The following is a 15,433-nucleotide window of genomic DNA, read 5'->3' as shown; positions in this document are numbered from 1 at the left end:
CCCGCCAGTTGAAGATCCATGAGCAGAACTACCCTACCCATGACTTGGAGTTGGCAGCTGTAGTCTTTGCACTGAAGATATGGAGGCACTATCTGTACGGTGAGAAGATTCAGATTTACACCGACCATAAGAGCCTGAAGTACTTCTTCACTCAGAAGGAGTTGAACATGAGGCAGAGGAGGTGGCTCGAGTTGGTGAAAGACTACGACTGCGAGATCCTATACCACCCAGGCAAAGCAAATGTAGTGGCTGACGCGCTGAGTAGGAAAGTGGCACATTCAGCAGCGCTAATCACCAAGCAGACCCCCTTACTCAGAGATTTTGAGAGAGCCGAGATTGCAGTCTCAGTAGGTGAGGTTACCGCACAGTTGACTCAGTTGACAGTTCAGCCAACCTTGAGGCAAAAGATCATTGCTGCTCAGCTGAATGATCCTTACTTGGCAGAGAAGCGTCGCGTGGTAGAGACAGAGGAAGGTGAAGACTTCTCCATATCCTCTAACGGTGGCCTTATGTTTGAGGGACGCCTGTGTGTGCCGGAAGACAGCGCAGTTAAGACGGAGCTTTTGACTGAGGCCCACAGTTCCCCGTTTACCATGCACCCTGGGAGTACGAAGATGTACCAGGACTTAAGGAGTGTCTATTGGTGGAGGGGCATGAAGAGGGATGTGGCAGACTTTGTCAGTAGATGCTTGGTGTGCCAGCAGGTGAAGGCACCTAGGCAGCATCCAGCAGGGTTGTTGCAACCCTTGAGTGTGCCAGAGTGGAAGTGGGAGAGTGTGTCGATGGATTTTATTACGGGACTGCCCAAGACCCTAAGGGGCTACACGGTGATCTGGGTTGTGGTCGACAGACTCACGAAGTCGGCCCATTTCGTGCCAGGGAAATCCACTTACACTGCCAGTAAGTGGGGGCAGCTATATATGACAGAGATTGTGAGACTTCATGGAGTACCCGTATCCATCATTTCAGACAGAGACGCCCGTTTCACATCGAAGTTCTGGAAAGGACTTCAACTTGCATTAGGTACGAGGTTGGACTTCAGCACGGCATTCCACCCTCAGACTGATGGTCAGATGGAGAGATTGAACCAGATTTTGGAAGACATGCTGCGAGCCTGCGTACTAGAGTTTTCAGGAAGTTGGGACTCCCATCTGCATCTGATGGAGTTTGCCTATAACAACAGCTACCAGGCTACCATCGGTATGGCACCGTTCGAGGCTCTGTATGGCAAGTGCTGTAGATCCCCTGTCTGCTGGGGCGAGGTTGGAGAGCAGAGGATGCTAGGCCCCGAGTTAGTGCAGACGACCAACGCAGCCATACAGAAGATCCGAGCTCGTATGCTGACAGCCCAGAGCAGACAGAAGAGTTACGCTGATGTACGACGTAAGGACCTCGAGTTTGAAGTGGGAGATATGGTCTTTCTGAAGGTTGCACCCATGAAGGGTGTTCTGAGGTTCGCGAAGAAGGGGAAGCTGAGTCCACGCTTCGTAGGGCCGTTCGAGATATTGGAGCGGATTGGCCCCGTGGCTTACCGCTTGGCGCTACCCCCATCTTTTGCTGCAGTGCACGACGTATTCCATATCTCCATGCTGAGGAAATATGTCGCAGACCCAACACATGTGGTGGACTTCGAACCACTGCAGATTAGCGAGAACTTGAGCTACGAGGAGCAGCCTGTCGAGGTCTTGGCAAGGGAGGTCAAGAAGCTTCGCAGTCGAGAAATTCCACTGGTCAAAATCCTTTGGCAGAACCATGGAGTGGAAGAGGCCACGTGGGAGAAAGAAGAGGATATGAGAGCCCAGTACCCCGAGCTGTTCGAGGATTAGAACTTTCGAGGACGAAAGTTTTTTTTTAGGAGGGAAGATTGTAACGCCCAACAATTCGATATCTCTTTTGGGTTTTGTCCATTGTCATTAATGTTAAGCGGGGTTATGGAAATTTTAGATTTATTGGAAGAACCTTACCATTTGGATTTTCTTGAGTAATTAAAGTTGGGAATCCTCATTTGTTTAGGATAATAAGTATCATTTTTCCATTTATTTATTTATCTTATTATTTTAATTTTATTTTGTTGGAAATAATTAGGGAAGCCCATATTAAACTAAAGTTGGTTGTTTTGGTGAGATTTGGAGAGAGAGAGAGGAGGGGTTGTTTTGGGAAAGAAAAGAGTCATTTTTTTTATAAAAGGGCCTTGGGACTCGTGCGTAAAGAGGAAGAGAAAGAAAAAAAAAATCAATCAAAGAAAGAAAGAGGGGAAAAGAAAAAAAAAAAAAAAGGAATTTTTTTTTTTTGAAACCCTAGCCGCCGCACGCCGCCGCCGCCGCCGCCGCCGCGAACCCAAGCCGCCAAGCATCTCCCCTCTCTGTTCAGCAGCGCAGCCGAGCCTACAGCCGAAACCGAGCCGTCGCCGAGCTTCCAGCCGCGTCGGAAGAATCGCCCAAGCCGATCCAGCAGCCGAGCGTCCGTCGGAGCAGCCGTCTCTCGCACGCCGAAGCCGAGTCGAAGCCACCTTCGCGCGTCCGCAGCCAACCCGTCAGCCAGCCGAGTCGCGCCGCTTCGATCCGACGCAAGCGCAGCCGAAACGCAAGTCTGTAGCCGTCGCCGAGCGAAGCCGCGGTAGCCGGACCACCAGCAGCCGCCGCGCCACCCGAAATCCGGAAGCCGACGCCTCGCGCGCAAAGATCCGACCGAAGACCCGCCCCGCGACCCGAACCGACGCGCGCCACCTTCCGGAACCCGACCCGCGCCCGCGTGCACCCGTGCGCGAGCCGCGTCCGCGTGTGAAGCCGCGCCGCGCGCTTCTGCGTAGCCGAGCCGCGTCTCCCTCCTGTTGCAAGCCGAGCCGCACGCGTAATCCCTGTGCCGAGCCGAGCCGCGCCTGCGCCAAGCCGAGCCGGTCCCTGTCCTCTTCCAGCCGAGCCGCCAGGACTAATTTGGCTCCTTCCACCTAATTTTTGGTAATTAAATCAATTATTTTGGCATTATCCAGTAAGATTCAATATTTCGGGCACTAGTTAATTTAATTTGGAATTAAATTAGATCATTTTTCCTTAAGGGACGTCTTGGACCAAGTAACTGCTGCAGCGGGGGATTTCTTCAGTAGGGGCTTGAGCACTGCAATCTCCTTCTAGGGTAAGTCATTTCGAATGAGTCTTGAACCGTTAATCGTGGGCGACCTAATTACGAATTTTGGCATATTAAACAGTTAGGACCTCGTCGCTTGGAAAGCGTACTGCCTCGCGGTTAGGACTCGTCAAGTAAATCTCCAGGTAAGAGATTCTACTACTAGCTCCATGCTTAGAAATATGAGATGATGTATACTCCAATTTTGCATGTTGAGGATTGGACGGTACGATGCCTGAAATCAATGTTAGTATGATGTAAATGACGGTATGGTTATACTATAGCCTGTTATGTGTGGCGAGAGCTGTTATAGCTATACGACGAATGTCGAGACGGAGAGGGCAGAGATGATTTATATGATATGTTATATGCTGATGCCATGTGTATGTATACTGCAATTAGGGTACCTGTTAGCTTGATCTGTTAGAGTCGTACCTGCATGGGTGTCCTTCGGGATCACCACCTATTGAGGACTGTGTGGTCCGACGGGACGCCAGTCTAGCATGGATATAGATATGACTCGAGTGACTCGACGGGGTCCTCGCATCCCGACTGTCCTAGGTGTCCCCCGGGGCCCCGAAGACCAGAGTTACGTTCCTACGGGAGCGCATGATTGCACGTGTTCGGGTACGTGCCAGAGATTGGGTACCAGTTATCAGGACTCTAACAGGAAGTTAACAGGCACCTAGTGGGACTAGTAGTGGGTCCCTTACTGAGTATTTTTATACTCGCTCTCTTCGTTTTATGTTTTCAGGTAGAGGACGGGGCAAGGGCAAGGGCAAGCTGGCGAGCGACCCGAAGTGAGACCGTGGAGGGCCATAGGGACTACCGCTTCCGCTTATTCTTATTTCAGATTTTCGCATTTGAATTTGAGTACTTTTCATCACTTACCATCTTTTATGTAGATAGGGCCCGAGTAGGATTTCAGAACGCTTTTACATTTTTGCATGACTACCTTGTTTAAATTTTATAAATAAAATTTCTTAAACCGTATGCGTTTTGAAATTTTTTTTATGACTTAAACCACTTGTTCTATATTTGGTAATGACTTCGATTCAGTATAAGGAGTTGGGTCGTTACATATGCATTCCAACTTGCACCCAACTTCCTTTCTTATATGGATATTTATATTGTTTTAAGTAACCATTAATTTATGGTTAATTTTCATAAATATAACGAGACAACAGAATATTTATGATGCATATAACATAATAAAAAGGTTCTTGAGGTAGGTACAATTTTTTTAAAAAAATTTCAAATTTATCATTAATATAGCAGATGATTCGTCAATTCTCTTTATTTATTTTTTATTTTTTTTATTTATTCATCTTCTCTTCCAATTTATTCAACTATTTTTTCTTCTATTTTTATTTTTATTCTAGATTTCTTCAACTCTTCCCTTCATCTTTTTTGGGTAAATAAACTACAGATTTATTCCAAGATTTTCTTTCTCCTTTTTATTCATCTTTTTGTTTTCTTTCTTTTTTTCATCTTCCTCTTTCTTTTTTACAACTCCTCTTCCAGAATATCAAGATGGTTTAAATATCACTTTGATATGGTCTAAAGGATCGTTTAGATTTGAAACATTTTTTCCATCGTTAAAAAGAACAATACCACCGTGTATCATTTTTTACACAATCTCATATCATGATCGTTTAGAAGAAAAAAAATTACACGAAGCATTTTTCTCATGGCTAAAATGAACTACCCGATTGTGAATCATTTTCTACTCAATCTCGTTTCATAATCGTTTAGAAGAAGAATTACACGAAGCATTTTTCTCATGGTTAAAAAGAACTGCACAATCGTAGATCATTTTCTACTCAATTTCGTTTCATAATTGCTTAGAAGAAGAATTACACGAAGCATTTTTCTCATGGTTAAAAAGAACTACACAATTGTGAATCATTTTCTACTCGATTCTATTTCATATTTACTTAGAAGAAGAATTACATGCACGCGTATGGTCGATTAATCGCATGTTGATTAAGATATTTTTGGTATTTTTATCGTTGGCTTATAGGTTTTTTTTTTCAAAATTGTTCTTTATAATATAAATATTCTGCCGATTTATTATATTTTTTAAGAACACCCATAATTTATTGTACATAATCAAAATATTGAATTTAAATATAGTCCAACTTGACAATGGGACATATATAAACACGCATACGAGGGACATTTTAGAAAATAAAAAATATTGAAACTATTTACGATCTATCACAAAATTCATCAAACTCTTTATAACCTATTTGAAAATTTTGTTATATTTTGTAAATAGTTTGATTGTTTTGGGTGCAATTCATTCAAATCTACCCTAAATTCAATACATCTTTATTTTTAAATTTTCCTTTTTATTTTCAAAACACACATCCGAATCAATAAAAAAAAAGTTAGAGAAAACCATTACTTATATTCCTCTCGATTTAATTTAGTACTTGCTTACACCATTCAACTGAATTTTATATTTTCAATTTGTACAAGCTAATTACATTATCAATAACTTTAAATCTCACTCTGAATCTGTATTACGATATTTAATTAGTATTAGTTAACATTAATTATTTTCAATCAAAATAATTCCTTAACAAAGTTTGATTCATTTTCTATAAATAAGATGCTTAGATTATGATTTAATAGAGAAATATTGGTCCAATAATTGCATCAGCCACTGTTTAGGCACATGCACAGTGCCCAATTATGTAATTAAGATGAGTTTTTCTATTAAACAACAGCAACTTAACCTAATTATTATCATTGTTAATTATATTTTTAATCCATTTGTCACAAAATGAAAAGTGATTCGTTATATTCTTAATCCAGGCAGATCCCTACTATATGTATTAATTAAATTAGGAAGGTGAACAATATGTGCAATAATAGCGTGGCAGACACATGTATACAACTAAATTCCTTCTTTGCTGACTAATTAAAAAAAATTAATTAAATAAATAAAACGTTTCAAAGGGCTAACAATTTTATGAACAAATTCTTTTGTGTTTTAATTACCACTCTAATCATAATTTTGATTAAAATCTGACTATTAAGACTTCGATGTTCACAATTTCAGCATAAATGAACTTATAGGCTTACAGAGAAAAACAAATTAAGGGTTTTAAATCTCTCACTCAAACTTAATAAATAGATGGACATTGATATATGTTATGAAATATAATATATGACAATATGTTAACAATTTTATTTTAAGTTTTTATATCGTTAAAATATCTGCTTGTTTAACAACTACTTCTCTTTTAGTATGTGTTTCATTTTTTAAACATTTGTGTACTTTAAGTTAAAAAAAAAAAAAAAAAAATCTTGCAAAAAAACATGCAGTTTTTGTGTGTGTAATTTGAATAAGAATTAATTTAAAATTTTTTATAGTAGAAGATGAAAAATTATGGAAAATAGATGAAACAAATAATTTTTTAAAACTAAAAATTAAAAATCAAAGACTTTATCAAACGAAATGTGTGCGATATCTCTTGAAAGACCTACTTATGTCCTTAATCCACTTTGCTCATGATGTCTAATATGTTTTGTTCTTAATTTGTAGGGTTCGAATATATAAATCATGCATTTTGGAATGTGCGTGTCATTCGGAGTTGATTTAGACCTATCAAGAGTGACTTGTAACACCAAAGCTTCAGGAGGAGAAAATTTTAAAAAATGTATTAATAAACAAACGTGGAATAAGGACTTAAGCTGATGTATAAATGGACAGAAAAAAAAAAAACTTAAAAATAATATGAGCGTATGCCTGTCCTTCTTTCTCGTAGGAACCAAAGTAAAGTCGTTTAAATGAAAAGAGATGGCAACTGGGTGCTTGCTTGTCTTGAGGCTTGTCATTTTGGGATGGTGACGTATGTGAGATGTAGATTTTAATATTTGTATTGCAAACCTCTCTTGGCAGACTCATTAGGATAAGAATAGCCCTGCACGATGCGGTACACGATCGTTAATGCACCTCTCATCTGCTTAAGATTACATTTGTTGATGCGTCATTGAGATTCTATATCTGTGACTAAGCTACGCGATAAGACATGATCATCATATACAATATGCTCGCTATGTCTCTAGGCGAGGATCATGTAAAAAAAAGTACACATTCTTTCCACGCATAGTTACTTAAACTGCGTTGTGTATAAGTTTTTCTTCTCGTTTGCCCAAGTCTAAGACAAGCGAGTGGTTTCTTAGGTAAGCTAGGGTTGAACACAGGGAATTTCTATCAATCTTAGCTACAACGTCTACTTATCATTCTAGGTGGTGTAAATGCCTATGCAGAGTAAAGTATGTGTGTGTATGTATTAAATCTACTATTTACACTAGAGATTATGTAGAAGGTGACATGGAGTGGTGTGATGGTGAAAAGTGAACTACCTTATATTAAAGAAATATGAAGGAAGGTCTTTGCGTTGTAGGCGATTAAGCCAAGAGGCGGTCTATGATGGAATAGACATCACCTAACCATCTTCTCACCAAAGCGAGCAACCTCTCGGTCCTTAAACTGTTGGGTTTTATGTCCTAAAACTCGTAGATAGTAAATATAATCAATTGACCGTCATTAATAAAGTATTTTATTATTTAATTTCAATAAGTGTTATTGATTATTTTATTAGTTTTGTCTTAATAACCCAAATCCAATAAACTAACATCCTAAGCTGTTTGATGAGTCTTGAACAGTATGTAGAGACATACAGGGATTAATGTTCAAGATCAGCTTAAAGAGTCTATAGTATAGGGTTAAGGTTGGGTACCTTATCCTGTTAACACTATGGATACGGCTCACTTTGTATTTGATACAGACACATTGATCAAATGCGTTCATGTATGTGACATGCGAGTGAGGGTATCCTATGCAATGAGTTTGCATAAGACTGGACCACGAAATAGTAATCACTAGATGTAACTCCGTTAACTAGTTGGATTGCTATTTCATTAGGATGACCTAGGTAACTTAGTCTTAATCCTGAGTGTATTATGAACTCCTGTTTGCGAGGGATTGTCCTTTGATTTATACGAGTGAGAGTGGCCAGATTGCCGACTCAATATTCTTATCATTTTGGGGACAATACCGAGTGGAGAGCTGGGAACATAATCACACAAGATGGAATTCACTCCTTCCCACCTTTAGGGTAAGTAGATAAGTGTTCCCTTAAATGGTGTCTCCGAGACTTGAACAAAGGGCCCTACCCTCTCAATGGCACGAGAGAGGTTTCTGTTTAGTGGTTGGACCATAAACAGGTTGTTCATTAGAGGAGCACTGGTATTTAAGGACCAGAGGTAACCCAGGGGTAAAACGGTAATTTGACCCAGCTGGAGTTACGAACACTTGTGAAGGACTAACTTACTGGTATTGGTCTATATCCGTGGACACAGAAATATATCTACAGTGAGAAGAGTTCAGCTGTGAGTCTTTAGTGGAGTGTACACACAGTTAACGAATATTGATTAATGTGGTTAATGAGTTTAGCCAATTAATCTCATATCGTTGTAGCTTCTGATCTGTAGGTCCATTAGGTCCCCTTCCTAGCTCATAAAGAGTAATGAGATTTATTTATATTGGTTGTAATTTGAAATGTTCAAATTTACTTTGGGAATTAATATAATGTATATTGATACATTATAATATAAAGTTTATATTTTAATTAGACTTTATTATATAAATTTAATTTTGGATATGATTCAAAATTAAATTATGAGAGAATAAAATATTTGAATAAGTTCAAATATCAGTTTAATGTGAATTAGATTCATATTAAAACTATAAGTTAAAATTTAATGTGTATATGATACATATTAAAACTATAAGTTATGAGAGAAATTTATATTTGAATACGATTCAAATTATGGATTAAATTAAATATAAGATATTTAATTTAGAAATTAATTAATTGGAGAATTAATTAATAGTTTTGTTTAATTTGATTTAATTAAATTTGATTTAATTAAATTAATTAAATTAAAACTATAGGTTATGTGAGAGATATTCATTTAAATATGATTTAAATGAAATATTAATTAAATATGATTTAATTATTTAATTATTTATTTAATTAATATAATTAATATAATTAATTAATTAATTAATATTAATTTAATATTAATTTATTAAATTAATAAGGAACGTGGGTGGTTTTCCCACGTTCCCAATTATTCTCTCTAACTTCCCTCTTCTTCCGACTGAAGAAGAGGGAATTTTTTGCGAAACAAATTTTCTCAAAAAACCGGGAGAGAGTTCTGCGAAGAAGTCGATCCATTCTCTCTAAAAAAAAAAAAATCTCTCCATTCCCTTATTCCAATTTTGGTTCCCACAAACCATCTCAATCAGAGAATAGGAAGGTTTTCAAGTGGTGGTGCCCCAAAAATTTGGTGATTGGCAGATTCAGAGTCGTCAACGAGCGTAAGTTTTATTCTCTGTAATTTTTAAAGCATGTTTAATCAATAATTTTTTGCCAATGTATTGGTATTTTTAAGGTTCTAATTAAAATTGAGTTTCTGTATATTTTCCGCTGTAAAGGGTTTTCATCCTTTCATAAACGTCACACTTGTTCATCTTTCGGAATACAAATGATAAAGATAAATTAGGCGATAGCTATCTAGATTTCCTTATTTGTAAGAGTCACATTTCCTCTCTTTTCAGGTGGACAACCTATTGACGCCAAGTTACCACATTTGTTCTCTTTTCGGGACACCAATGATGGAGGCCAAATGCCAAAATGGAGTTTGTTTCCAAACTCCTCTTTGCATGCATTTAGCTATGTGGTTGTTACTTACTCTCTTGAGCAGTTGGCGATAAATGCTGGCCAAGCGATGGAGTCAAACTCAGTTAAATGAGATGAACCTTATAAGTAAAGATCTCTTGTCAAGCACTTATCATGAACATAAGCTACTTTTAACACTTCAACATAATGAACGGTAAATAAATGATGGAAAGATAGTGAATAAAGATGTAATGGATTGATTGTTGTATAGCCATGGAAATATACAAGTGAACATTACAAAGAAGAATACAAAAATGGAAGTACAGAGGTTAGTCGAACTACATAATGCCTTGTTGAGCATTCCTTGGCTCTTTTATAAGTTAGGATAATGGTTGGTGGTTTCTCTCTCTAATCTCTCTCTAAGCTCTCACTCAGAAGTTGATCGAAGAATATGTGAAGAAGAAAAGAATTTCAACAAAAGAGGAAGAATTATTCCCTTCTATCGACTCTCATAGAGGCGAACCTCCCAGAGATCTATAGGTTTTGGTCCATTCAAACCTCCTTTCTCATGGTGGAGATATAGGAATATATATAAGCTATTTTTTTTTTGGGCGGGGGAAACTTCTATTCTTCTGCACATATCAGTGCAAAAAGCAAGCCTGTCAAATCACATCAACTCTAACTACTATTCTTGTCTTTCTAGTGAATCTCTTCACATATTGATGTGGCATACCACCTAGTGGTGTTGATCGCCAAGCAACTTCTTATTGTTTGACCTTGCTCGCGTTCTACTAGCTATTCACTGTGATTTCTTTCTTTTCTTCATTATCCCAAGATAAAACATTAAAAAACATAGTTAAATAGGCTTGGAGACTTATGCAAGTTACATTCTCTTATCTTTATAAATCAACATTAAAAATTACGCGTTGACACTTTATCCTATGTTCTAACTCCATTGTTTTACCTAAAAGGCTACAATAACTTATATTTCTACAAATTATCAGTGGGTTAATATATGAAAAATTGCATCAGATGACAATTTTTTTTAGAAAAAAGCAGTCTATAACACCTCTCTTTTGCATACTGCAAATATGACAAATATGACAAGTAATTACATATATCAGACAACTATAAGAGAGTTATCCGCTTTTAAATTTGCTACTTTTGTAATTTAGATAATGTCACCATGACCTCTATAATCATATATATATATATATATATATATATTTTGCTATTTTGGCAAACACCCCTTAAAATATTTGATCATAATACATGAATATATAATACATTATTAAAAATATTAATATTGATGCCCATTATTAAGCTTAGTGTCCACCATGTGTAACCTCCTTAATCATCCGACACCCTTGACAAATGTCGTGAAGATACTCACTCTTAGTGGTCATGTAATCCACATGATGTTTGCCAAATTGCCTATATATAGTGGTTGTTCACACGAGATTTTCGAAGAAGTTTGATTCGTGGAGTTGAACTTGTGCAAGTGTTGTATTTATGTTAATTTGATACGATGTAGTTCGATCTCTAGTATTTGAGCCTCTGATTCATTCTCGGTTGAATGATTACACTTGATTTGAGGAAGCAGAGCACGTGACGCTCTTGAAGACTAGTCTTGAAATAAAGCTTGTATCTTCAATCTTCGAGGGCAGTTGGTTTCAGAAGTAGGGAGTCTTCTAGCTCTTAGGAGAATTCTCTCTAGACCTTCTGGAGTAAAATATTTTCAAACCCCACAAATAAAGAGAACTTCTCTACTTATAGAATTCTCTAGTGAGCTTTATGGACTTGAGCCTAGTTGGTCCATGAACTAGACCCATAGGCTCAATCACATAAATTTGTGTCAAATTTAGCTTTGGACTAAACTAAGCTTATTTTTTTTTTGACTCAATTGAACTTTCAACCAAGTAAATAGTATTTAATTGGACAAAAATAATTAACTTGATCCAACGGTCATAATAAAGATACGTGACATCATTAACATTGGCCAATTTATGCCTTCGATTTTAATTTGGGACACCACACCACCCACCAGCAGATTTAGCATAGGCCCAGGGGGGACTGAAGCCCTCCTCAACTTTATTGTCTTCATATAATATATATATATATATATATATATATATATATATGTATAACTTTTAATTATTAATATTTATCATTTGTTTAGTGGTTATCCTAACTGTCAGTCCCCCTTCCCACCTTGGTTCAAATCCTACCTTTGTAGTTTATTTTTCATATTTTTCTAGATCCGCCATTGACACCACCCATAAATCCAAACCCATAAAGTCCAAATCGCCACCACCCATCACAAACCCATGAATCACTTCTTTGCCCAGACACGAATCTATTGAAGATCGTGCCCTTGTTATGATTGAACCAACTCAAACCCCTTTACCGCATCAAGAGGAAACTCCTTAGCCTCTTGCACAATCCTTTTGAGCCAATCCAAGCCGCCTAGCCTTGATACTTGAAACCATGACATTTTTCATGAAACTTCCTCTGACCCAGCAACATTGTTGGATAACGGGACAAGGGAGTCAGAAAATGCGAAAAAAAAGTGAAGTTTTGAGGAGACTGTTGATGACCCACTCCAAAGGGAAAAAGAAGAAGACCCTAAGGATGTTGGCGAACAAAGTCTCTCCTCACCACTTAGACAAATCCAGAAGCCGCAACGTGGATAGAAAAACTGAAAGAGGTGATGAAAGAAGAAGAAGAAGTTGACGCATATTATGTCTTCAAATAAATTTATTTGCAAACCTTTGGAGAGAGGATTTGAAGACATATTCCAGTGCCAGAGCAACTTACAAGAAATGCAATTGCGGTCTCAAAAGCAAGTAAGTGACCTGGAACTTAAAATTGACAACGCAAGTACAAGCAATCAAGCCCAGATGGATCAATTTCAAGTAGAAGTGAAGAAGCTCAAAATGCAAATCAAGAGCTCAAAGAACATAATGCAACCATCAAAGAGCAAAACGCGACAATAAGGGAAAGCATTCATACATTGACTGGTTTGGTCGAAGAGCTTGTAGTAAGGTGCGATACGCAATACCATTCTTAATGTACTATCAACACCTTCTATTTTGTACCACCATTCTCGTGCCTCAGGTTCCACAGAATTTGGTAAGGCCCTTGAGGCGATTTGATCCGACAATACGAGCAAGGGTGAATTTACCACCACAATCGCCTCTACTACAACCACCTCAACCGCAACAATCTCAACCTCGACCACCTCTACTTTAATGCTAGATTCCACTACCTCCTCTACTGCAAACTTAAATAGGAAAAAGTTTTAGAATTTTATAACTCTTCTTTTTTTAATTTCAACTTTTACTTATCTAGTTTGTACTTCTTTAAAATTATGTTCTCTTCAATATAAAGTACTTCTTTCTTGTCGCAAGTTTAATTCCTCGTATTTTAGTACTTTAATTTTTCTTTGTATCTAAATAATAACTTCAGTGACGTAAAATATACGAAATAAGGTTTCATTTGTTATTTAGGCGTTTAACTTGTTAATTAAGGAAATTTACTTAGAAAACAATTATGAAGTTTATTAGGCGATCAAGCTTTACCTTAAACCTCTTTTGTAATATTTTTCTACGAATAATCTTAGAATTTAATTTGAGCAATGAGAACATTGCTACTTTCTGAATTTGAGGGTGTGCAAGGTTTGCACTAAAGCTTTTGAAAAATTTCAAAACTTTCACTACGTCATTTTAAAAAAGCGTTTTAACAAAAGTTAAAATTTTGCCAAAAAGTGATTTTTTTTTTGTATTCTTTTATTCCATCAAAATAACAACTCCTATATTGCCTCTTCTCGCAAAAATAAGAAGTAAAGTTTCAAAAGTAAATTTAAAGAGTTGAGTAACAAGAGGCAGTAAGAGTTATGGTTGAGGAGAGAAACGTACTCATAAAGTACTTATGACTTTGCACTCAACGCTAAAACTTCTACAAGTATAATAAAAAGCATTCTTTCACCGCATAAAAGGACTAAAAAATGTTCAAAAACTTTACCCATTTCTTATTTTTAAAATAAGATTCTTATGGGACTGAACAAGGGTACGTTTAGTATTGAGCTTGCCTCATTTTGAACTTGGAAATGTTTTCATAGCAAAAAGTACGCGATGAGAGTGAACCCTAATAACAAATGAAATTTGATCGAATTCTGAGAAGTTTAGAAATACAAGGATGAAGGTAAGTGCTTGTTTATTTTAGACTTAGTGATGTAAGCTACATTTAATTCTTCATAATGTGTCATTGATTCAAGATCATTGCATACAAAATGCTTTTTTTGAATCTCTTCATTATGCGCTCATACATGATCATTGCATGCAAAATGCTCCAAATGTCTTTATTCATTCCATTAAAGCTAAGTCCTTGTTTTGTACAACTTTTTCTCTTGCTTGCCCAAGTATAAGCGAAAAAATAGGTTTATCCGGATGATCCAGAGTCGAATACAGGGAATTGATATCAAAGTTCGTTTTAGGATTTACTTATCATTCAAGCGATATAAAAGAATGATGAATAATGAATACATGATTGCTACTTGCTCTCTCTTGGGTAGTTGGTGATATACGTTGACCAAGTGATGAAAATAGCTTAACTAACACGATAAGAATTCTAAGCGAATCAACTTATCATGAGACTAAACTATGAAAACACGTGATAGGTGAATAGTAAAGAGATGAATGGACTGAAGGGATATAAGCAAATAAGATATATTTTAGAGAATATAGGCTTTCAATTGATGTCCAATACGAACAAGATATATTAAAAAGAATACAAAAATGGAAAGGAAAGAAACTTGGAAATGTTTACAAGTTAGGGAAAGTGGGAAATGGATTTCCTTTGCTTTAAACTTTAAGCTCTCACTCACAGCTTGGTTGGTGAAGAAAAAGGAATCTCTTTACAGACAGTGGAAAGGCTACTCGTTTTTGCTCTTTTTTAGGTTTTGGCCCATTCACACATCTAGCCGGATATAAGCATATGACTTTTCATATAACCCACTCTCTCTTTCTTGATGGTGACGGGGTCCTTTATATAGGTAACTTTCGGCTGGAAACTTATATTCTTTTGATCATGTCAGCATTGAAACCTGCAATTGTCAAGTGACATCATCCCTAACTACCATTACTGTCTTCTAATAAACCGTTCTCGAGTAATGTTGAAGTTTCTCACCTAGCATTTCTTTTCACTATACGAGCACTTCTCGCATGGCTCTTGCACAATATCCTTTACGATTTACTAATCACTTCTTTTACTTTTATACCTGTGTTAGGATACCAAAACGTAATAAAACAAACATAGATGCTTATGTAAAGTGTATTTCTAAATACTTATGCTTTTTCAACATAATTAAGGTGTTTTGATACACTTCTTCTACATTTTGTCCTCATTGTTCTATAAAAGATTCTACAATAACTTGAATTTCTACAAGTTATCACACTCCCAAATTTAGAATAATGTTTGTCCTCAAGCATTTCTTCGTATTATGCTTGTCTTCATGCCCAAATCTTCCTAAAAGACTTACGATATGAGTTATGAAGTCATAACCTGCTTTCGCCATCATTTTGTAAGTCTTGGGGTTGAATCCATCT

This window comes from Cucumis melo, chromosome 3, assembly GCF_025177605.1.
Source record: "Cucumis melo cultivar AY chromosome 3, USDA_Cmelo_AY_1.0, whole genome shotgun sequence".
Taxonomy (NCBI): Eukaryota; Viridiplantae; Streptophyta; class Magnoliopsida; order Cucurbitales; family Cucurbitaceae; genus Cucumis; species Cucumis melo.
The sequence above is the reverse complement of the archived record's forward strand: the minus strand, read 5'-3'. Positions refer to the sequence as shown.